We start from the raw sequence: 25,912 nt of genomic DNA on the forward strand, positions 1-25,912 counted from the left end.
GCTGGGGAAAGTGAAAAGGCAGTGCTTGCCCCTCCCTCATTACCACCACTGAGGGGCCCTTGAGCAAGGCCCTTAACCCCAACTGCTCCAGTGGAGCTGATCAGTGGCCAGCAGATCAGACTGTGGTTGTGCTGGTCAGCTAGCTTCCAGGTGTGAATGCGTGTGTGAATGTGAACGGGGCACTCCTGAAAAAGAGAGCATTGCTCTCAGTGAGACTCCCCCTGTATAAATAAAGGTGAAAAAAATAATAAAAAAAATCCCTGGACCCTGGGAATCATTTAGGTTTTGACAATCTAAGGTATCTGGGAAAGTGTGTATACACATGCTTTAACACCCACTTGTGCAGTCATGATGACATCTGACCACTTTTTCCACAATTGACTGCATCGCCTGTGTGGTAGCCATTAGAAAACTCCCATCCTGCATTGATCCTCAAACTATTCACTACAATGTCACAGCCACTTCAACCTATTCTTTCGTATGTGTTGTAGATGAATGGAGGGCGAATATTGGCACTTGCTAATCTGTGAAAATGGATTTAAAGTTAGCACAGTGCTGCAAACCTCCACCATCAGATTTCATTGTGCTGCATCTTTTCCCATGTGGTTTGGTTTGATCACATTCCCCTCTGTTCTCCTGACTGCCTCCGGGGGAAACCCTGTATTCCTCTATGATGACCTCAGCATGTATTATGTGACAGCAGACAAGTCTCTGTCACATTGAGTCGTGCCAGGGTGGACCGGAGCTCTCAGACGACTGCCTGGTTTTGGATGTCGCCCAACAGTGAGGTGAATGAGATCATTTTGCTTTTCATAATGGTGTCACGGCATAGTTCTAAGAGACTTTCATGTTGAATAATTTGTTAATGAAGACACACAAAAAACGGGTGTAATGCTTTGCATATAAGAGAGGGTGATGACGCTTCATTGATGCCTAGATTATAGATATATAGATATGTTCACTTTTTGTATTTGTCCTCAGGTTTTCTCTTTCAGTCTCCCTAGAATGGCTTGTAGCTTTGTTAGCATTCTTTATTGAAGCTATGGGGCACAGTCAGACCTGTCCTTTGGTTTCAATGCTGGCAAGCTAACAACTAATTTTATGGAAATGGAAGGATTCTTTTTTTCCGCAATGGGACAAATGTCTGGAGGACAAAAAACGAATTTGTGTTAATGTCAAAGTATTATTTATACTTACTTATACTTATTTACAGAAGGGTTATAACTTTATTGACCCATTATACCAAGTAGAGACCGACCGATAAGGATTTTTCTGACCGATACCGATTACCGATTTTAGAGAGGAGGAAAATCACCGATAACCGATATGGCGGCCGATATAGTGATTTTTTTTAGCTGGAATGAAAACGGACCTTTTTCTATGTGGATTGAAGGTACAGTAACAGTACAGACAGCTGCTTTCTTAAACACATTACTTTATTAAATAATTTTTAACATATTGCTTGTATTCTTTTGACTAGATTTGGTACATCCCTGGCGTATCTCTGATTTGCAGGTATTGCAGGTCACTATGTCATTGTCTTTGGTGAAGTAGGCTACTCCCAGACTTTAGTGACCATTCTCCTTTTTTCAGCCATCTGTGTGATAAAGGAAACAAGACACTTTTGTGTAAGCTGGGCATTTTTTTATATGGCTTTTTTTTAACGTAGAGATAATGGTTAATTTTAACTGCTCATATCTTACATGCTAAACAAATATTAATCTGAAAAGTAATGAACTACAGTTGCAATGCAGGCAGTGAAGTAGACTAGAAAGTAGGGCTGGGTATTGGCAAGGACCTCACGATACGATACGTATCACGATACATGGGTCGCGATACGATTGTATCACGATACATTGCGATACAATGCATATTGCAATATATTGCAATACTCTACACATAATTTACTGAAAATTAAAAAATAGAGCTAAAAATACAAAACGCTGTGCACCACCCAGGTAGTGTAATAATATGTACATCACTTTATATTGATAACTTAGTTGACAAATTGAGTCAAAACTACAGTGTTGAGTGTCTTACTGAACGCACTGAAATTAAAAGTATTCTTATTGTGTCACTGAACACATGGCTGTGTGGAAAAAAATCGATATGGCGATATATCACGATATTTTTCTGAAATATCGATACAGTATTGCGGAAAAAAGTATCGTGATATATTGCCGTATCGATTTTATTGCACAGCCCTACTAGAAAGTAGGCTAGAATATGTCCCTCTAACATGTAAAGTAGAACACAACAGTAGCTGAGTAAATGTAACGTTACGTTATATTCCACCACTGCTAACCAGCTGCGAGCTGTATTTCCCTCCTACTATTGTCTACTCCAGGGGCTATCATATTTCAATAGATTGAACGTCAATGAGAAACGTACTTTTCTTGATTATCAAACATGGCATATTTACCAATATTTTGCGGTTAATGTAACGTTAATGGCAATGTTATGGTCGCTGCAGCCAGCCAAATGAACACTACAGCGGTGGTGTTGCACTGCATGCTGTTTGAGGCGTAACAAACTTCGCCAAAAAGGTGAAGCAGCCTATGAAATAGAAGCGAGTAGCCTGCTGTCAGGGAGACTGCATGAGATACTATGGCACGCCGACATGTGTGTCACGGACATAGACTGTAAAATAATAATATTCACGGATAGCAAGCGAGAGTAGGGAGACGAAAGGTAGGGGCGTTGCATTCCAGCACGCTGTCTCACACACAGCGTGAAACTGAACATGCATACAGTCTCAATCCACCATTATACTGGCATGGGTTGGCATTCTCACCTACGTAAGAATGCTGTTCGTGGACTACAGCTCAGCATTCAACACCATAGTACCCTCCAGGCTGGTATGCAAGCTCAAGGACCTGGGACTTAACACAGCAATGTGCGACTGGATCCTGGATTTCCTGACAGAGCGCCGCCAGGTGGTGAGGGTGGGCAACCTCACCTCCTCCCCACTGACCATCAGCATAGGAGCGCCCCAGGAGTGCGTCTCCAGCCCCTTCTGGTACGACCTCTACACCCACGACTGCGTGGCGACTCAAACCTCTAACACCATCGTGAAGTTTGCAGATGACACAGCAGTCGTGGGGCTGATCTCGGGGAGCGACGAGACGGCCTACAGAGAGGAGGTGGGGGCCCTGGAACAATGGTGCCAGGACAACCACCTCTCTCTGAACGTCTCCAAGACCAAGGAGATCATTGTAGACTACAGGAGGGGGGGGGGGCGCACACCCCCCAATCACCATCAACGGCACAGTGGTGGAAAGGGTGGACAGCTTCAAGTACCTGGGAGTCAATATCCACCAGGACCTGACTTGGGCCGGCCACATCGCCACTGTTGTCAAAAAGGCCCAACAGCGAATACACGGACTCAAGCGCCTGAAGAAATTTGGGCTAAGGAAAGAAATCCACAGGGACTTCTACAGAGGCACCATTGAAAGCCTGCTGACTGGCGGCTTCACCACCTGGTACGGGAACTGTACCACCATGGACCGCAGGGCGCTACGGAGAGTGAGGCGCGCAGCCCAGCACGTAACAGGATGTGAGTTGCCAGATCTGCATGAACTGTATAAACAGCGGTGCCTCAGGAGGTCCCTGAAGATCATCAAAGACACAAACCATCCCCACAACAGCCTGTTCTCCCTGTTACCCTCAGGGAGAAGATACAGGGTTCCGAAAGCACGCACAAATCGCTTGAGGAACAGTTTCTTCCCGCAGGCCACGAGACTCCTTAACATACACAAATAGTGTAGTAGCCGTACTGTACCGTACTGTAGCTGCTACCATTACGTATGTCTAATGTTTAATTGTATGTTTAATAAGGAATATGCTATTTGCACCTGTATGTCAAATACGCCGAATTTAAAACGCTGAGTTTAATTGTATGTTTAATAAGGAATATGCTATTTGCACCTGTATGTCAAATACGCCGAATTTAAAATGTTTAAGCACGTCTAAAGTATGCACACGACATGTGCACCTATGTGCAGTGAATATGCCACTGTCTCTGACTTGTCTTATCACTATACTGCCTTATTGCTTGTTGTGTCTCTTGTTGTTTTTGCACTCATATGCCCTGTTATATTTGTTATATTTGTACTATGTTGTAAACGGAGTCCACAGCACAAGAATTTCACACGTGATACTTGTACCATGGAGTGACAATAAAAATCTTGAATCTTGTTGAGCTGTTGCTTAAAACATGAACTGTGCCCTTCATTCTGCTAGTCACTCATGTTGTAATGTGTTACTGAGACAAAATTGGCGATTGTGGTGATTAGTGAAGTGAAGCATTAAAAAGGCGACTCGTTTAGTCAGAGGCACGGGGGGAACTTTTTGAGTTGAAACTGAAAGGGGCAATGAGATGCGCCCGGCGATTGTTTATTAACATTTCCACTTTCCAGTCGCAGTAACGTTAAGTTATTTATTTCATGAACTAGTTAGCAGCAGCTTGAGCTTACCTCACACACCGTGACATGTGGACAAAAACTCTGCTGATCGATGCTGCTTTGGTGAGTGCGAGAGACCAAGGAGGAGGAAAGCAGCAGGCTGCCTGCAACTGCTGTCTGAGGGAGTGCAGACTAGAGGACTGATATCTGAGACTGATGAGATGAGGGTGATCAGGCTGCAGAAGGGCCGTGAGCTATTGGCGCCCGCTCTGCTGGACAAAGTAGCCTATGTGATTAATCGTTACACTAGGTTTAAACCACACCAACGACGTGTGCTTTGTGTAAAACTCCTATGTGATTAATCGTTACACTAGGTTTAAACCACACCAACGACGTGTGCTTTGTGTAAAACTCCTATGTGATTAATCGTTACACTAGGTTTAAACCACACCAACGACGTGTGCTTTGTGTATAACTTTTTTTTTTTTATATTGCCGCATATCGGCAAACATTTGAGCCGATACAGATATGACGTTTGAGGGCCAAATGAGGCCATATCAATATTGATATATCGGTCAGTCTCTAATACCAAGATAGCTTAAGAGCACACTGTTGATTGAGGGCTCTGTGCACAGCATGGTGTGCTTGCAAGTCTATTCACAGCAGCTCTATAATTTATAGTATTTCTTGGAAATCTGTGTCCCTCTTTGACCTGGTATCCTGCAGATATGGTCAATGGGTGCCATTAGGCCAAGTGGGAGTGTGGCTGCTCCAGTCTTGTGGCTACTTGTTCTACAGTGACTACTGACTGAACACCAAAGTCACGCCGGCTAAAGTCACGTCCTCTCCTGCATTCAACATACAACCAAGGGATTTCATCCGCCATTCATTTTCCATCTACAGTTTGTTAAGATGTCCGTGTGTTCACTTAACGTTATTCACCTTATGTAGCCCCGCCCACTTGACCCAGTTGTGTTATGACTTCCTGTTCAAAACAGTCTGTTTTACCTGCTCACTAGTACTGTACTGTCACAGGAAGTGTAAACACAATAGGAAGTAACTGGCTGACACCTGTGTTGGAACATAAGGTGAATACACAGCGGAGGGAAGATATGTGGTCGCTATGACGACCAGTTGTGGACGGAGGCAACTAAACTTGCGGTGGAATCAGAGTCTATCAGGGCGAGAAGAGTAAGGGCAGTAAGAGTAGAGCCACACTGTGCTGTTATATGTGGTGTAAATGAGGCATTAGAGCCCATTCAGACACACCGGGCCGACGTGTCCTGCACCGTTGGCACTAGTTGGCCTTGTCGGCGGCTCGTTGAATCGGCGTCGCAGTCCGATTGGCTGGTCAGCGGGTCAAGTGAAGAAACGGTGCACGAGAAGAGAGGGCATGCACAAAACATTCTCATTTTTCAACTTCATATCATCTGATAAAGAACAAGATAGCAGGTACAAGGGGCGTAGAGCCGCTGTTCCTTCGCTAAGAAAGGAGCCAGTTGAGGTGGTTCGGGCATCTGGTAAGGATGCCACCTGGTCGCCTCCTTAGCGAGGTGTTCCATGCACGTCCAGCTGGGAGGAGACCGCGGGGCAGACCAAGGGCTAGGTGGAGAGGTTATATCTCCACGCTGGCCTGGGAATGCCTCGGGATCCTCCAGTCAGAGCTGGCTAATGTGGTCAGGGAAAGGAAAGTTTGGGTTCCCTGCTGGTCCAGCAGTGCTGGAACTGCTACCTCTGCGACCTGATCCTGGATAAGCAGTTGAAGATGGATGGATGAACAAATTTCACGATGACATAGAGACAGTCGGTCTGTGTGGAAACGCCCACAAAATGTTACTACAGCTGGCACGCGAGTGGGGTAAAAAAAACCATATCTCAATGGACTGACTCACCAAAGGACGGTGCTGCTGCTCTACACTACAGGATTGGGGATTCTAAAGCAGGTACATTACTTATTTACTCATTTACTGCGGGACTTAAATCCACGATATTGTCTGCCTGGGCTGGGCTAGCAGCTAAATGCTAACTATGCTGAATGGATAGAATGGCCAGGGTATATACCCCACCCTGACCACGCCCCCAGCCAGCTACCCCAGCGTCTATGACGAGACACAGACCGTCTCGATCGCCTTCGGGAAAGCCCCTTGAGCCTGTCGCTGTATGTTATCACCCATTTAGCTTTCTGCATCTCCCTTTCTTCCTCTTCCACAAGCAAAAGACCAGGCAACGGCTGACAACGCCAGTGCCATTTGCAACTTTTGATCAGACATATTCTCCATTAGAAGTATCTAAATTATGAAAAGGTTTAAGTGGTGAGTGAGAGTGGTGTGAAAATGGTAGGCAAATGCTGCTTTGTTTCATGTATCCGTTTTGTATGTCTGCAGTCCAGGTCTCACACTGGCGCAGAACGTACGTGCTAGTTGACCGTCGGCTGTAGTCTTTGCAGTGTGTTCAAATGCAACTTTTTGGCCCTGACACAGGCAACGCGAGGCGATGCAACAGTCGGCCGTTGCCGCTAGTTGGCCAGTTTGTCTGGGGCTTAACAATAACAGAGCACTCTGCAATGGAAAACAGATGTGGCAACCCTGTAAAAGTGTTGGATGGCTGCAACATAGAGCCGTCTCTGTTGGGCTCAGTGTTGTGTGAGTAATGAGAGAGTCGGGCTAGAACTTCAGCGGACCAGAACTTACTTTGTACCGTGTGTGTGTGTGTGTGTGTGTGTGGTTTATAGATCAGAGTTTCCATAGTTCAGGGTTCTCTCCAGCATCCAGCCAAGCTGTATGAGTCACTTTGCTCACGAACACAGTAAATCACTTTAAGATGATGGGACTCCACAGTAATACACACACACACTCTAAACAAGGACGTTCAGATCGGCACATTGGCAAGGTGGGTGTAACCCCGACCATTCCCATCTGGTTAGTTGTGTAACAGCAGTTTGAGTCCATACCATAATGTTAATTTACTCTCCAATAATGTGAGGTAAATACAGGATGTTGGGAACATTTCCATTGAATCCAAACAGGGCAGTGGGTTTGTATGGCAGCCCTTTCAATCAATGGGAGACTTCCCAGATGTTTTGCCTTAACACTGTTCTTGTTTATTTGAGCTGAGGATGTGTGATTAGGAGCCACGTTTTAAAAGCCTGATGTGGTTGCAGTTGGGCAATCTTTTGTTATATTCCTGGAAAAGATGGGAGACGCTGGTTCGTTTCTGCAAACAAACATTTTCATCCTCCACCAGCTCTATTTGAATGTGTCTGTATTGTATTTTACTGTACTGTTCTACTTACACTTTGACTCTGTGAATGTCAGATATTCTTCCTTTTAACCGGTGGCATATTCCCACATTGACTCTTCTGGCGCAACTAGAATTTGTTTTGAAAAGAAAATCTCCAGTCTGCACACCTGAATGTGTGGCAGGTGCGTTGGAGGAAGGCAGACTCAAACGTTGTTCGAGTTGCAACTGGAATTTGGAAGATACTTGGAATGGTTTTTGTTAGCTTGTCTTGTTGCCAGATGGGCGGGTTTCTCATGTCAAACAAGAGTGCCAGAAAGTCCAGACAATCACAGGAAAGCGTGTGAATGTCACTCTTGCATACCTTTCTGTCGCTGTGTTCGGAATGGTTCACTCACACACTCACTCACTATTCCCCATGTAGTGTTGATCATATAGTGAACTATATAGTTCACTCATACACTCACTCACTATTCCCCATGTAGTGTTGATCATATAGTGAACTATATGGTTCACTCACTATTCCCCATGTAGTGTTGATCATATAGTGAACTATATGGTTCACTCATACACTCACTCACTATTCCCCATGTAGTGTTGATCATATAGTGAACTATATGGTTCACTCACTATTCCCCATGTAGTGTTGATCATATAGTGAACTATATGGTTCACTCATACACTCACTCACTATTCCCCATGTAGTGTTGATCATATAGTGAACTATATGGTTCACTCACTATTCCCCATGTAGTGTTGATCATATAGTGAACTATATGGTTCACTCATACACTCACTCACTATTCCCCATGTAGTGTTGATCATATAGTGAACTATATGGTTCACTCACTATTCCCCATGTAGTGTTGATCATATAGTGAACTATATGGGGGACGATCAAATGACTTTTGGACACTACACAGATTTTTTTTCTGAACATCATTGCGTCACAAGATGCGCCGGGTATTCATGTGACGCAAGCAATCCGCGCCCACTATCACGTAATGGCACTTACTGGGCTTTACAAAAAACATACACAAGCTAGGCTACTAATGTGTTGAATACAGAAAAGGCAGCTATTACTTACATTTATAAACTAAATTAGGGCTGGCAGCCCTTAAGCGCAAATTATGCTTGAGCGAAATCGCCGGCGCTGACTGCGCCGAGGGGGTCGCCGCAGCTGGGCGTCCTATCGGCGCAGCTCGGCGTAGGGGGCGTGCAGCTACTCGAAAATGTGACTCTGCCCCATCGACTCCTTGTTGTGAGCAATGAGGAAATGCCATTTCCTCATTTAACGTGCTTGTCCCTCATCTAGCAAAGCCTTCTGCAGGCTCACCGGAATGAGTTTTGAAATGGAGGGACAATAAAATGTTCAACCACCGACATGATTGCAAGTTGTTGGTAAACGACACGATAACGTGTTTTGGACTAGTTACGTTCGAGTATGCACAGTATCGCTGTCGCCGCTCGGTGGCGGCAAGGCTCCAAGTCGTGGCTGCGCAAAACCATGCCAGGCGCTTTACTTCTCCTGCTCCCGCCATCTTGCTTAAAAACTTTCTTCTTTTCATTCGGTAAAGATGACCGCATTGCATTGTGGTATATCGGTGAAAATGTAGGGTACATTCGCTGTTCACTAGAAATCGCTGTGCATTGTGGGTATTTTATAGTGCATACTTTCTGTGAAGCCCTCTGAGACATGCTTGTGAATTAGGGCTATATAAATAAACTTGACTATAGTGGACTAAATAGTGAATCAAATTAACAGTTGAGAATTCGGACTCTATAAAAAAAAATGGTGAACACACTAAATACTCCACTATTTCTGTCATAGGGATTGATTCTGAACAGGGCTAGTGTTTTACAACTTACCTGACTACCTGAATGGTCCTCCTGATGCAGTATCCTGGATGGGCGGCGTGGGGACAAATGCCAAGAATCATTGGTAAATTATTGGAAATTATCTTGCCCTGGTCTGTGCCCCGTTTCCGTTTTTTACAAACAGCAATCCTCCATCCTGTATCACTGTGTTGCACGCCAGTCCATTATGGCCTGCTACATGTCAGTCCATTATGGCCTGCTACATGTCAGTCCATTATGGCCTGCTACATGTCAGTCCATTATGGCCTGCTACATGCCAGTCCGTTATGGCCAACTGTGAGAGCACAGCATCCAGGCTTGTCCTACAACCACAGTTTTAATGCTCCATACATCAAATCCTATTTCCCCACAGGCTAGTACAGGCTAATGAATGCTAACCATAGCCCGCCCTCATAACACATGACTTGTTTCGCTTCATGCTAACGTTAGCACCACTCCCCCTTATCTGCCCATGAGGCTTTCATTGTAACTCAGTGCAGCTGGATAGAGCACTGGCTGTGCGTCTCACTGGAGGGGAAGGGACCAAAATGCAATCTGTTGTTACTCACATGGAGCAGAAGTGAGGTGGCGATACACCAGTCTACTTGTTCATATTTGAATATTGCACTGGTAAGACTGTTTTTGTTAATAAAAAAAGAAGATTCACCAGTCAATTTTGGGACACTCCCCCAGCTGAGCAGCAGGCAACAAATTGAGACACTGAGTCAAAAACTGTCAAAAATAAAAATCACTTAAATTTCCAATTGAATAAATACAGAAAGCAGCACTTTGTGTTGGAGGCATTGGTGCAACTTTCACTGCACAGTAAATCTTTTCTGGCAACAAGTTGTTCCTGTGTGTTCAAAGCAACAGTGTTATGCATTAGGTTGCATAAGGTTGCATAAGGTTGCATACTCCAGAGATGCATGAAAAAGAGCGGGTTCAGATTTGATTGTTTATTTTTGTAGCAAAACAAATTTGAACTCAAATGACCTTAAATCTGGCATTTTAGGCATGAATGTTTTTTCAATTCTGGACGAGATTGTTTGTAGATTATGTATAGTTAAAAGTAACTTCTAGGTCACCATGGTTACCAATTTAATATTTATCTTTATACCTTTATGGCCTACCTGTTTTCATGGCGGTTGCCTTAATGGCACTGTAAAAAGGGCACATGAAAGGGCAAAACGGCTAGCTGTGTGCACTAGCACTGGACTTTATCACCACAGATAATCGAATCAAATACTGTACTAGGGAGAGCTAGCGCTTATGCTAACACACTCTCACAAAGATCAGGCACCGGGCTTCTGACTCACCCAGCAATGATTCATCAACTAATCATGCTGGGAGGAACAAGGGTTATGTGTCTCACACGCCTTTGCTGTATTGCAGACACACACACATGCACACACACACACACACACACACACATGCACGCGCGCACACACACACACACACACGCACATGCACGCACACACACACGCACACGCACACGCACACACACACACACACGCACGCGCACACAGGATAAAAGGATTTATCAGTGCGCTAAATGGGTGAAACATGTACCTTTTTCTTTCCTGGTTGGCTGACAGTGTTTGTCTGGCACAGAGTTTTTAGAAATATATTGCTGGATGGGGACACGTTTTAGTCGGCATGAAAGGGAAAGTACATGTTTGTTTTCCTGTGACTACTTGACCAGAGCGTTCACTTTGAAATGAGAGGACATTGTACTGTTTGGCTCCTGTCCTCCCTCTGTGGTTGTCTCCTAAGTAGGCCATTAGCCATGGTCAGCATTTGCTCTGCTGTAGGAGTAGAAACACTATAACTCTGTTCCCATACACAGACACACACACACACAATTAACAACACACAACTCTGTTCCCATATCCGCCACATGTGGATGGGTATGGCTCGCCCCTGGCAAAGGGCGCATTGTTGTTCGTTTCTGGTGATTTATCATCACGCACACACCATTAACAACAGCATTGTGTTCTTCATCCCAGAAGAGACATAGGAAATGGTCATGTGCCTGTAATATTTTCTTTTTACGTGAGTTGCACAACCTACTTGGATCAGTACTATCATAGTAGGATAATCCTACTATTATAATAGGGCAGCCGGCAGTTCCGTGGCGCACAATTAATATAGCTGCGGGCGAGGTCACGCAGCGGGCGAGCTGCATCTGCGAGCCCGTGAAGCGGGCGGAGCTGCGTCTGCGAGCCCGTGAAGCGGGCGAGCTGCGTCTGCGAGCCTGTGAAGCGTCTGTGAGCCTGTGAAGCGGGCGGAGCTGCGTCTGCTAGCCTGTGAAGCGGGCGGAGCTGCGTCTGCTAGCCTGTGAAGCGGGCGGAGCTGCGTCTGCTAGCCTGTGAAGCGGGCGGAGCTGCGTCTGCGAGCCTGTGAAGCGTCTGTGAGCCTGTGAAGCGGGCGGAGCTGCGTCTGCGAGCCTGTGAAGCGTCTGTGAGCCTGTGAAGCGGGCGAGCTGCGTCTGTGAGCCTGTGAAGTGGGCGAGCTGCGTCTGCGAGCCTGTGAAGCGTCTGTGAGCCCGTGAAGCGGGCGAGCTGCCTCTGCGAGCCTGTGAAGCGGGCGGAGCTGCGTCTGCGAGCCTGTGAAGCGTCTGTGAGCCTGTGAAGCGGGCGAGCTGCGTCTGTGAGCCTGTGAAGCGGGCGGAGCTGCGTCTGCGAGCCTGTGAAGCGTCTGTGAGCCTGTGAAGCGGGCGAGCTGCGTCTGCGAGCCTGTGAAGCGGGCGGAGCTGCGTCTGCGAGCCTGTGAAGCGTCTGTGAGCCCGTGAAGCGGGCGAGCTGCCTCTGCGAGCCTGTGAAGCGGGCGGAGCTGCGTCTGCGAGCCTGTGAAGCGGGCGTGAGCCTGTGAAGCGGGCAAGCTGCGTCTGTGAGCCTGTGAAGCGTCTGTGAGCCTGTGAAGCGGGCAAGCTGCGTCTGTGAGCCTGTGAAGCGGGCGAGCTGCATCTTTGAGCCTGTGAAGCGGGTGAGCTGCGTCTTTGAGCCCATGAAGCGGTGGAGCTGCGTCTGTGAGCCCATGAAGCGGTGGAGCTGTGTCTGTGAGCCCGTGAAGCGGGCGAGACCTCGAGGGCAAACCAACGAGCCACGATACAAATGAGCACTGCCAGTTCAGCGGGCGAGACAGCGAGGGAGGCTAAAGGAGTGCTCAATCTTCTGTTTATATAATGTCAAACATGCTAAGTTCCATTGGTGTTTTATTGGAATGCCCATTGAAACAGTGAGTAGCCTGGCTGCTATTATAGGTGCCAGCTCTATTCCTGGACCCCTGTGTTTATTAAGACCCCATTATTCCACAGCCTTCCTCTTAGTCACTTTTTCCTGCCAGTGTAAAGCAGCTTTATGGAAGGCCAAACTCAACCTAGTGGAAATGGGTGTAGGAAAGCTGGGCTATAATTGGAGATGGGAACGTTTTTATGAGACAATCCATAGGGAACCGGGGGACCCCCTTCTTTCCACTCCTCTGTTTCAATAGTGACTCATTGAGGAACCCCACCCACACATGTCCACACATGCCTGCCAGACTCTGTTTGTGTGTGTGTGTATAGTAACATACCATATGGATCAATCAACTGTTGGACCTCCCCTGAAAAGAATTCTTTGCGTAGTACTACAGGAAATGGAAGAGGTGATGAAGTGTTTGCAACCATAGCAGCCCCACCAACAGTTTATCTGTAACCTCAACATTGGAGAAGAAAGTTTTTTGACCGAGGCACATTGGTTTGGATTTGTATGCTGGCTGGGAAAGCCTCAGTGAGGGACATGAACGACAATGTTAGTCAACTTAAAAATTAAGAAAACAAATGTTCCAGTGCCACCTCAGAAACATATGATTTTGCATTGGCCAATGCAGGATAGGCTAGTAGTCTGCTGAGTGCTGACACTTCATAATGGAGGGGCTCTGTCTGTTTCTCTGTCTGTCCCATGTCCCACTGTGATGTGATATCATCATACAGTGACATCACTGATGATGTCAGACTGAGGGAGGGAGAGACTGAAGGAGAGAGAGAGGGAGAGAGAGGGAGACACATAGCGTGTGCGCCAATAGGGCAGACGAGGCCACGCAACAGCCGAGCTCATACGCAAATTGCAGGGCGAGCGAGATGCCTATATAAATGGGCATATGCATAAATGCCTATATAAATGGGAGCTAGGGCTCTGTTTGTTTCTCTGTCCCACTGTGATGTCATAAATGACATCATCAGTGATGTCATAAATCCCACTGACATCATCAGTGATGCCATAAACCACTGTTATCAGTGATGTCATAAACCACTGATGACATCAGTCCCACTGACGACCTCATCAGTGATGTCATAAGTGATGATGTCATCAGTGATGTAATCAGTCTGAGGATCACGGGAGAGACTGAGGAGGCTCACGAGAGAGACTGAGGGAGAGAGAGACTGAGGGAGACGCGCGCCAATAGGGCAGGCAAGGCCACACAGTAGCCGAGCTGCGAATGCGAGGTGCAGGGCCAGCTTGGCGAGTTGCAGTACGGGCGATTAGCGAGCCCAATCGAGTGCCTAGTATATATTTATATAAAAAGGAGCAAGTGGCCAATGTTTGTCTGTTTCAATTTTTGTCCCACTGATGATGTCATAGGCATTGTGACATCACTGATGATGTCAATAATGATGTCACTGATGACATTATAAAGATACAAATGGGAGTGCTGCATTGGGTCAAGAAGACATCAATATAGGTTAGCAGAGTAAAAATCAGGTGCTCTTCCAGGATGGGGCATATATAGATACAAGATAAAAAAGAGGTAGCTGTCCAGTGTGGTTGCAGGAAGTTCCCCAGGTGTTGAAAGCAGCAAAAGAAGACATCCGAGGCACTCTGAATTATATTAAAAATCCTTTATTCTAGCAGGGATACCAACGCGTTTCAACTCAAAGAGTCTTCATCAGGGTAATGGGAACAATCACATACAGGTGCTGCATTTAAATGTGGTGGAGTCCCATGGGAGTGATGTAACAAGGCATTTAAAGGAGACACCAGATGATATGATTTTACATAGAGTCAACATAGGAGACAGAAGGAAATTTAAAAAATATGGAAAAGGTGTCTTTCCTAATTTAACAAGAAGAGGTCACATAACAAGGTCACACTTTTCATAATAAAAACAATGGCATTGAGTTACCAAAAAATGCATGGAACAATGACACAACGCAGTGAATTGAGTCATGAATGCATGATTCTATTAATCACATAGAGAGGGCACAACATAGTTTAAATCACAGTAGAGTTAAGGCCTGTTTTAGGCACAGCGCAGTTAAGGCATCATAGTTTGAATAACTATGATGCCTTAACTGCGCTGTGCCTAAAACATAGCCTAGGTAAACCCAGCCCCCACGTGACCTGCTCTCTCAGTTCCCAGTCACTAGCCTTGTGACTGTAAGCAGGGTGAGCCTGAGAGCAGGTCACTGGGGGCTGGGTTTACCCAGGCTACCTAAAACAGGCCTTAACTCTACTGTGATTTAAACTATGTTGTAATGTCACTGTTACATCACAGTGACATTATTGACCAAAATCACCAGGCGATTGTGCGCTGTGCATGCCAATAGAGCAGGCGAGGCCACGCAGCAGCCGAGCTGCGGGCAAGGCCGTGCAGCGGCCGAGCTGCGTGCGGCGAGCACGCGCAGCGGGCCGATACCCTAGTGTATGTACGTAAAATCACGTTAAATAATCAAATTATTGTTCATCTCATTTGATTTAACTGAATGGTAATGTTAGGTGTGATGTCAAACAAAACAAGTTTTTAAGTCAAATTTGCTTGTCATATTCGATTTAGAGCAGAAATGTGTCACGATATTAAAATATCTTCATATCATCATATGATTCCACTGAAAGACTATTCCACTGAAAGACGATAATTTTATTATTCCTGTACCTATACAGTGTAGAGTCACTACACTACCCAGACGTGGCACCCATGATAGACGTTAATTGAATTATTGCCCAGCCCTTGTCTCAGGAGCTAGGGTTAGATGTGTGGTAAGGCAGCATGAGCTACTAAAAACATTCTGTGCACAGATTTTTACTCTTGTCAGGCCTTGCAGAGTAGTTGAAATATGTGATGCATTTGTCCTTGGCTTTTCTATGCACTCATTTTGTTGAGGATTCATTCATTTGCTCTAAAATTACCAAAACGTGTTTAAATTGTAGGTTTTGATTTAGCTCCCAATAGTGAATAAATGCCGGGTACTTAGGCATCAGTGTTGCCAAGGTCTTAGGAATTTATGCTCGGGACGTGAAAGTGGCGTCGATGCCTCACCATGGCCAAGGAGCTGCTGGTGAGGCTTTCGTGCAGCGAGGCTTTCAGGATTGCCCGTTGCCTTGGGCCGCATAGGGTCTGGGGATTGGACGGTCAGCCTGTTCAATAATGGACCCCAAATATACGTAATAGGTCAGGGATCCCCATCTGGTATGACTGTCTAATGGACCCCCATCGAAGAAGATATTTGTTATCCAAATGATTTAGCCCAGAGTTCCATAACTGCCTAGAGAGTGAACACTATGACCACTATGCACTACATTCTCTCTTTGGGCTTAACTTCTAGTCATTGAAATCATAGTGAAATCACACAATTGCTCATTTTGGCTGGGGACTCTCCTGGCTGAGCTGACATTTCAGTATGACTAGCTAGACAACGTCTCAGCAACGCTCATGTTGAAGCAATATATCTCCCTTTACAAAGCCCTTTTTGACTGTGGCTTGAGTGATGCGTCTGCCATATAGTAGAAATTATATGGATAGATTTCCTTTAGGAGCATAGAAAAGGGAAAGCTTTTCCACACAGTCTTAAGTCTTGGAAAGATATTTTGAAAATCTGCAGAGAAAAGTCTACTCCTTGTTCCGTCCGTCCGCTGCGTGGTGGAAATACTACTGGCATCCAAGCAGCAGGCATGACGACAAGGCCTCGGTTGTCATGGCAACGGTACAGCAAAACAGGGGATTGTGGGTTTCTCTCTCTCTCTCTCTCTCTCTCTCTCTCTCTCTCTCTCTCTCCATGAGGCGGGCTTCATGTCTGGTCAGCGGGCTGGACAAAGATAGCTGTGAGTCATCCTGGAGACCGGCAGCTGAGCCGACACATTCCGCCTCCTCCTCGGATTTCTTCTCTCTATTATTCCTCCTCTTTCTCTCTTTCTTTTCACATTCCCATCTCGCACTCTCACTCTTCCCCACCGCCCTCTGCCACTCTTCTGTCCAATAGCTCCCATTTTGTCTCCGTGCCTCAAAATGTGCCATTCATTCGAATTGCTCCGTAAAAGCTTTGATATCGCAGCCAAAAAGAGTGAAGTGATGCCTAGAGCGCAGCTGCTTTTTTGTGCAGACATTGGTGTGTGGGAGTAATGCTGTTGACTACACTATGAAGGCATTACAGTCAAAGAAGACAACTGCTCTGCCCTCCAAAAACAAGATCCAGGCTTAATTTGTACTTATTTTCCTGTTTTTAATTCACTTTATCATTGGAGAATATAAACTTCCTCAGTTTGCAGGCTTCAAAAAAGCTCCTTCAGCCTTGTTTCGCATGCAACAGATTTCCCTTATCTTGATGGAACTGGCTGCTGTCTATTTATCCACTCTATTTACTGCGTTTCCCCAATCTACTCTGCTCTTCCAACTGCTGTCAGCCTTCTCATACCTGTTGCTCTCATGACACTGCACTTTACTGTACTGTCAATGTAAGTGTGATCTTTGAAAAGTATCTGCTGAGTGACTGGTTGCATATGTACTTTGGAGGCGGGGTTTGTGGATGCCAGCTTTGGAAAGGCAAACTCAGGCAAACGCATGCATGCAAGGACACACACACACACACGCAGCTCTGATTTATGTAAATAACAAGTATTTTGGAACATGATTGTGCATGGTTGAAGCCCGCGTTGTGTAGTCCCCCGGCAGCTGGGGATCGAACTCGGAACCTCCAGTATGGGAGGCAGACGCTCTAGCGAAGAGGCTAAAACCCACATGGGCTCTAGGGTCTGTCGCAAGAGTGTCTCTTGAGGCCTAGCATTGATGAGCTCTACCGATTATTTCACCTTGAATTTATTCATGACAGACTTGATGACACATTAATATTAACGCTGCTTCTTCAGCTTACAAATACATGTTCTACTATTCTCTGCTCCTTTCATGCTGCCCTCTCTCCACTGTATTGCAAGACATTTTTCAATTGGAACCTGAGGAGGGATGCTGCCTCCCCTCATTCTCACCATTCCCTCTCAACATTTACTCTACCCACAGCAACGTTTACTTTACTCACTTATTGTCATGGAGCAACCTGCCCAGATCAGCTGGGGCTTGAAGGAGTGCTTGATTGTTTCGTAGGTGAGGAGGGTGGAGCAGAATTGAAAACAAATGTATTAATATTGAACGTGTTTCGCGTCCGAATTGCACAAAAACAGTGCTCTGCACTCAACAGTTCGAGAGATACGCGAAGGACAGAGAGAGAGAGACAGAGAGAGACAGACAGACGCTAGTCAAATTATAGTTAGGATAATTGGGAGTGATGGTGTTACAGTAGGCTACTGGTGGAAGTGCACGGTCACAATCTGGCCCTCTGGTAGCGAGGATTTTTTTTGTGGTCCTCTCTATCATCAAACTTGCCCATCCCTGGTGTACAGTCCAGTCCATCATATCTCTCTGTGTACAGTCCAGTCCATCATTACACTGTGTACAGTCCAGTCCATCATATCTCTCTGTGTACAGTCCAGTCCGTCATATCACACTGTGTACAGTCCAGTCCATCATATCACACTGTGTACAGTCCAGTCCGTCATATCACACTGTGTACAGTCCAGTCCATCATATCACACTGTACAGTCCAGTCCATCATTACACTGTGTACAGTCCAGTCCATCATATCTCTCTGTGTACAGTCCAGTCCATCATATCACACTGTGTCCAGTCCATCATATCTCTCTGTGTACAGTCCAGTCCGTCATATCACACTGTGTACAGTCCAGTCCATCATATCTCTCTGTGTACAGTCCAGTCCATCATATCTCTCTGTGTACAGTCCAGTCCGTCATATCACTCTGTGTACAGTCCAGTCCATCATATCACACTGTGTACAGTCCAGTCCATCATATCACTCTGTGTACAGTCCAGTCCATCATATCACACTGTGTACAGTCCAGTCCATCATATCACACTGTGTACAGTCCAGTCCATCATATCTCTCTGTGTACAGTCCAGTCCGTCATATCACACTGTACAGTCCAGTCCATCATATCACACTGTGTACAGTCCAGTCCATCATATCACTCTGTGTACAGTCCAGTCCATCATATCACACTGTGTCCAGTCCATCATATCACACTGTGTACAGTCCAGTCCATCATATCACTCTGTGTACAGTCCAGTCCATCATATCACACTGTGTCCAGTCCATCATATCACACTGTGTCCAGTCCATCATATCACACTGTGTACAGTCCAGTCCATCATATCACACTGTGTACAGTCCAGTCCATCATATCACTCTGTGTACAGTCCAGTCCATCATATCACACTGTGTACAGTCCAGTCCATCATATCACTCTGTGTACAGTCCAGTCCATCATATCTCTCTGTGTACAGTACAGTCCAGTCCATCATATCACACTAACTTTTTTAATTGAAATCGCTTTAAAGTTAAGTGATCATCTGTGTGAATTGTGAAAATGTTTTTTTCTTTTTTATACTGGTCACATCTTTGGTCACCGTTTCTCCTCGATTTTCTGTTGATGACATTTGAGTGTCTGTAGGTGGCGCCCTTTTCTTAGTCTGGTCAACCATGGTGGCTATCGCTGCTCATGCTAACTACCCAGTTCTTCTTTTATGTATTCCAAGCGGTTTGCTGCTGATGAAAATGTGAAATGCATCTGTTCCTGTTGCTGCCAGGCGTTTTATCCCCTTGTTAAACTCTACCTGTTAACTCTGAAGTGCGTTGGTAGCACTGTGTTTTCACTCAGAGAATCGCTGAACAGAGCTATTCCTTGGCATGTGAATGTACTGCACAACAACCTAGAGCTGGCTCATGCTTGTTTGATCTCTACCGTACTGCCTGGTGTAGAAGCATACTGTATTCCCCTAAGCACTGTGTGTTGCCAAATCATTATGCACACACACATATGAACCAACAATGCAGATCATTTTATGATAGGACTACTTCTAATAATAAAAATAACTTTATTGGTCCCGTCCCCATAGGGAAATTGGTTTATTGCTCGCCCCATTCAACAGTGAGGTCAGAGGTCAGCTACAAAATGGTCCCTGGAGCAGATAAGAGATTGAACTAGGGCTAGGCGGTTGGTGGGTGGTCTACTCTACACCATCCTTCTGTCCATAAATGTCACTCTGATTTTTACGTTTATTCTAGCAGAATGAAATGGGTAGAGGGTGGCACTTACTTCTACTGTAGTCCCGGTTTAACATAATGGGTTGGCTTGGCATCAACACTGCCAGGGCTTACACTGCAAGCTATTCTGTTAGGAGCTATAGTCTCCGTCTATGTTCAATGCTGCTGTATTTCTGTATGGAGAGAAATGTTCATGTAGCTGGCTGCTACATTGTAGCATGTCACAAGCCATTTCCATCCATTAATTCACTGCTGGAGCCGTTCCACTGGGCCCATTAGCCCTAATGCACGTCATAGCAGCCACCCACACACATGTAGAAGCATTCATCTCCCCTGGGAAATGGACTGCTACAGTGTCTCATTCAAACAATATTCATGTCTAGACAATAGGTATATAGGCTGTATAGGTTCAAGCACTGTGTAGGTCGTAGGGCTTTGCAATAAAATGGATATGGCAATAAATCGTGATCTTTTTTTCCGCAATACTGTATCAATATTTCAGAAAACTATCGTGATATATCGCCATATCGATTTTCTGCACAGCCATGTGTTCAGTGGCACAATAAGAATACTTTTTATTTCAGTGTGTTCAGTAACGCACTCAACCCTCTGTAGTTTTGACTCAATTTGTCCACTAAGTTATCAATATAAAGTGATGTACATATTATTACACTACCTGGGTGGTACACAGCAAATTAAATGTTCAGTAAATTATGATTATTACACTACCTGGGTGGTACACAGCAAATTCAATTTTCAGTAAATTATGTAGAGTATTGCAATATATCGCAATATGTATTGTATCGCAATGTATCGTGATACAATCGTATCGTGATACGTATCGTATCGTGAGGTCCTTGCCAATACCCAGCCTAGTAGGTTGGGGTGTAAACAAATCTGCAAATGTGTGCGCATGCACATGTATACACACTAATTAGTGGTGGGGGGGTGAAATCGATACAGCATAGTATCGCAATATTTTGTGGGCAATATATCGTATCGAATGCCAAGTATCGTGATATTTTATTATACAAAATGTCAAGTGCATGCAACATTTATGACAGTGTTGGTCAGTCTGTCAGCTTGACAATCCCATTTTGGTGCAATAAAAATGATTGAAGTGAGATGAACAGACTGGAAACTTTGACTCATTAGATAAAACAATGTTGACAAAGTTTTTACCTTTGGGACCTCATTTGCAGTTGAAAAAGGTAATAAATCACAATATATCGCAATATTGCAATACTCAATATAGCGCAATACTAGCATATTGCAACATCGCAATACTATCGTATCATGACTCAAGTATCGTGATAATATCGTATCGTGGGGCATCTGGTGATTCCCACCCCTAACACTAATGCTTTCACACTTCACAGGGCAGCTCAATAAAAAGCTCATTGGCCCGCTCTCCCACTCCTTACTCAGTCTTGTTTTTGAATTTACTCAAGTCCATGTATGTTAATGACATAAATGGCTAGTATTGTGGCAAATTTGAAATGTTCCACAATAACAACAGTAGCCTCTCAACACTTGGAAAATAGTTTTCATCACAGCCACAGTTATACAAGTCTCAGAGGTGGTTAAACCCCATTATATTGTTAAATGCTGGCTGTTAAAACAACATTGTTACAGTAGCAGGCATATTTCATTTTACCTAAGTTACTAATCTGCCTGATTGATGGCTCAGATGTTAGTGTGGGGTAACTGCCCTGCTGGAGTCTCTAAGTTCAAGAATTCAAGGAATGTTTCCAGGTGTTGTTGTGTGTGTGTGTGTGTGTGTGTGTGTGTGTGTGTGTGTGTGTGTGTGTGTGTGTGTGCATGCATGCATGTTTGGTCATGTATTTATAACAAAGTGCTTGTGCACTTTGGCCTGTAAAGAGTCAAGACATTACAGGAAAAAAGCTGAGTGGAAAGAAATATTTTTGCCTCAACACCATTCATGGGCATTGGGAACCCCCGCACCAACTCTCCCAGTGCACCACTCAGCATTCCTCCATTGACTGTTAACTTCTGCTGAGCTACTCTACAGTCAAGTCAAACTGCCCTTGAGCAAGGCAGTGGAAGACTGCTTCTACTGGGCATGAAGGTGTGTGACTAAAAATGCAAAGCAGGGTATCGCTGAAAAATGGCACACACTCAGCAAACCTTTCCTGCAAAAGGAAAAGTAGAAAGAAATCTGGTAAAATCTGTTGAGCAGCCTGTTTGACCTTTGACCCCTGACCCCAGCACCTGGTGTTTTAAATGGGGTTAAAATGCATGGTGCAGGTTGGAGACCACATTGCATTAATATGTGGAAGGGGTATATATAGTAATGGGATTTGGGGGATTTTTTTCCAATCACACATAGCTGCATTTAGACTGCATTTAGATTTTTTGTAACCAGCAGGGGGCACTGGTCCATTTCATGGAAGTAACACTTGTGATGTCACAGGGATGCAAACTAGTCACCTTTAGGTGACACCGTGACAGTCACATTTTTCAGCCCAAAATATGAGGATTTCTGAGTGGTTTTATGTCTGCCCTGGTATCTGTCACCTTTTTTCACTCTCCATGACTTTGCATCCCTGTGTCAGTCCCAGCAAAACATTTTCCTCTTGTGATGTCACTCCTGTTGTTATGTCACACGCCCATTTATAAAATGCCACCTTTTCCTCCATATTTATACCCTGGGGGCCTGTGGGGGGGAAATCTTTGTCTTTTTGGAGTGTTTTCACTGTAATCATGAGCACAAAATATAAATTCAGATTTGTTTTTGACCTGCACCATGGTCTTTAAGGGGTCTTAAGTCTGGGAAATGGGCTAATTGTATTGAGTTTCCACACAATATATATGAAATCCAACAATTGGGACATCCCATCTGATCAGATTGTTCTGCACGAAATGAATTCACCAACTGTGTGTGTGTGCACATCTACGTGCGCGTGAGATCTTTAATTTATGTGCATGCCTGTGCTGTGTGTGTGTACTGTGTGTGTGTGTGTGTGTGTGTGTGTGTGCACACGTGTGTGTGGAGATGGGTGGCCTTGATGAGGGTTATTTGGTAGCAGCCAGTTAAACATGGGGCTGTCTCTTTTGTAATCTGATAAATGACAGGTTTGAGAGACTTTCTTTTCTTTGAAAGCATAATTACCTAGTACAGACAGTTCCATGCAAGGTCATTTTGTTTGCATGACTTTACATCTGTAAAGCATCAGGGATATTACAGTATGCTTTTTCAGGGTTTTGAATTGAGATTTTCTTTTCTGGACATACAACTCTCATTAATTTCTGATAAATCATTGCTTTTCTTCTTTTTCTGCTTTTTGATCTTTGATATGAAGCATGCTGCAATACTGTAGTACTACTCTGCCACCAATACTGTATGTATTGTGTCTCTCCATTACATGTCAAGAAGTGGATGTGCTTTAAGATCCAAAGCTTTTTGCCTCTGAGAAACCGAGTAGAAAATAGTACTTTCAGGTTTGAGTTAATTGCCGGTGAATTAACTCCAAATCATCAGTAAATCTAAAATGGAGTGTGTTATCTCTGTTGGGGTGCGTCTCTGCCTGGGTGAGAGCGTATCTGGAGCTCACGCTGCATGCTTGTCCGTAAGCTGGCTCTCCTACAGCAGGCTGCCAGTGACCGGGGAACTGTGAGGTCTGTGTAAGCAGCCTGGAAGCCATCTCCCCGAGCAGATGGCCATTATTAGTGACAATGAAGACTGGACCGCAGGGGCCAAATAGAATAACAGGGAGCCCATTTCCTTTTTGGCTGTGCATGAACCACCTATTCTCCAATCTCCCTCTGTCTCTGTCTGTCTCTCACTGTCTCTCCTACAGTACTGTACCAGTCACTCAGACAGACACACACACGCACCTACACACACACACACGCACACACACACACACACACACACACACACACACACGCACACGCACACACACACGCAGCCATCTTCTGCTGTGTCTGTCTATATCGTTTTTCCATGGGCAGATCCAAGTTTTTTTTTAAACCAGTAGTCCAAACTGGTTCCCGTGGAGAGGCCTCGCAAACGAGCCCATGTACAACAAACGTGAATTCTCTTAATTCAACACACACAGAAATCTCAATGGGCACTTCTACTGAAAACTAGTAAGTTGATGTGTTGGCCTCAGTTCAGCTCACATCAACAGTGTGGTACAACTGCTGCACTCACTGTAATTTGTGTCCTCCACTACTTCTATCAGTATATCATGGCAGAGACAATCAAATGCTTATAATCCCCTCCGCATTTTCCATTTGTCCACTGCTGATCAAGTGGCAACTTGTTTAAACAGAATGAATGGGAACGTACACTAGCGGTCAGAAGTTTGGACCATAGCGTTTGGACGCACCTGATTGGATGTACTGTTTTTTCATTATCTTAAAGCCAATCTAATCTAAAGGCTTATGCTTAAAGTCCCTGGAAACCAAAATCCACAAAAACGTTCTAACTATGTTATTTAGGGTCTTATGTTAGTAATTGTGTGCCTCAGAAATTATTATACATTACTTTCAACCCAAAGCCTTAAAATCGACACTTTTCTACAAGATTCTACAAGGTACTTCCTCATTGAAGACAGCAGCGCGAGGTGCTAAAATGCAGGAGCTTATGACGTCATAAGCTCTATATAACCTTTGTACACGCGCGCAATCTGCCCTTCTCCTTTTGTCCGTTCTTTGCCCCCAGTGACAGCGCTCCCTCAGTGTCCGTCTGCCTCCCACTCTGTGCCGAGCGCTATGCTGCTCTCTCTCTCTCTCCTCTCCTCTCTCTCTCTCTCCTCTCCTCTCCTCTCCTCTCCTCTCTCTCTCTCTCGGGACTAGTGTGAGAGAGAGCACAGAGAGAGACACACAGCCTGGTGACGCGAGGTTACTCACACATACAGTACACACACACACACACTGCGCTGTGCAGTCGCAGCAACATCTCTCCCTCTCCGAGCAACGAACACACACACACACACCGTGTGTGTGTGTGACTCGTGTGTGTGGTGACGGTGTGTGTGACACACCGTGTGTGTGTGTGTGTTCGACACACGCACTGGATCTCTCTTTCTCCGTTTCCCTCCCCCCCTCTCTCTCGCGCTCTCTCTCTCTCTCTGTAGCCGTTTTCCCACATGCGCTTTGTACCGGTAAATGCCCGGAACGTGGTCTAATGCCTGCATGTGTGAAAGTCGTCGTGCCGGTATAAGCGCGACCCCGTCGTGGCGGACATTTCACCAGTTTCGAGCCAGTCAGAAGAGCGGTATGCTCTTAAGGGAGACCAAGTGGGAAACGGGTCCAGTCATTTTCCGCGACAGCGGTCGGTCCTTCTCATGGGCGAGGTGTAGCCCACACACGTTGCTTAATGTTCCAGCGGGCATAATCTAATCATTCGCGCCCATTAAAGCAAACTGGCGAAATGATCTTGTGATAATAAGAGCGGTAGCCTATGTCAGCTTCATGTGTGGGCGTGCTGATTTCCGAAGGCAAGGCAAGCCCGGACACATCAAACGAAGCCAGTCTGTAAAAAGTGCTTCAACGCAACGCAGGTGAACGGATAAACATCGAACCAGCAACTATTTCTCTCAGACACGGATCCCAACTTCTTCAAAGTGCATCATCTAATCATTCGCGCACATCAAAGCAAACTACTTCCACATTTCGCTTCGTGCATTTGCTTTCTCTACATACATACAAGCTCCCCCCTCCCCCCGCCCCCAACATACAGGCAAATTCGCTGATAGATTCCCACATGCGCGAGCCGAAGTGTGAAGGGAAATGTCCGATATTGACTTACAGGTAATTTTCCGGTACGCATGTGGGAAAACGGCTTCGGAGGAGAGAAATGTCCCTGCTGCAGACGGGACACGCCCACACAGTCCGCGGGAGAAAATGCACTCTAAAAAGTAATTGATTCTCATGACTTTTGCCAGACTGTCAAACCTAAATTTATATACTTTGCGACGTTCATCATCGTTCAAATTTGGCTGGTGGCTTATTAACATAGGGTCCTGTGATGTGATGAACTCAAAATGCTAAATAATAGAGAAATATTTCTGGTTTCCAG

General features: G+C 45.3%; 1 protein-coding gene across 2 annotated transcripts in view; it reads left to right on the forward strand.

Moving 5' to 3' along the window:
- Positions 1–25,912, forward strand: part of LOC310785300 (prelamin-A/C-like) — a 55,927-nt gene that overhangs the window by 17,640 nt on the left and 12,375 nt on the right. The window lies entirely within an intron of this gene.

This window comes from Poromitra crassiceps, assembly GCF_964638095.1.
Source record: "Poromitra crassiceps genome assembly, chromosome: 1".
Classification (NCBI taxonomy): domain Eukaryota; kingdom Metazoa; phylum Chordata; class Actinopteri; order Beryciformes; family Melamphaidae; genus Poromitra; species Poromitra crassiceps.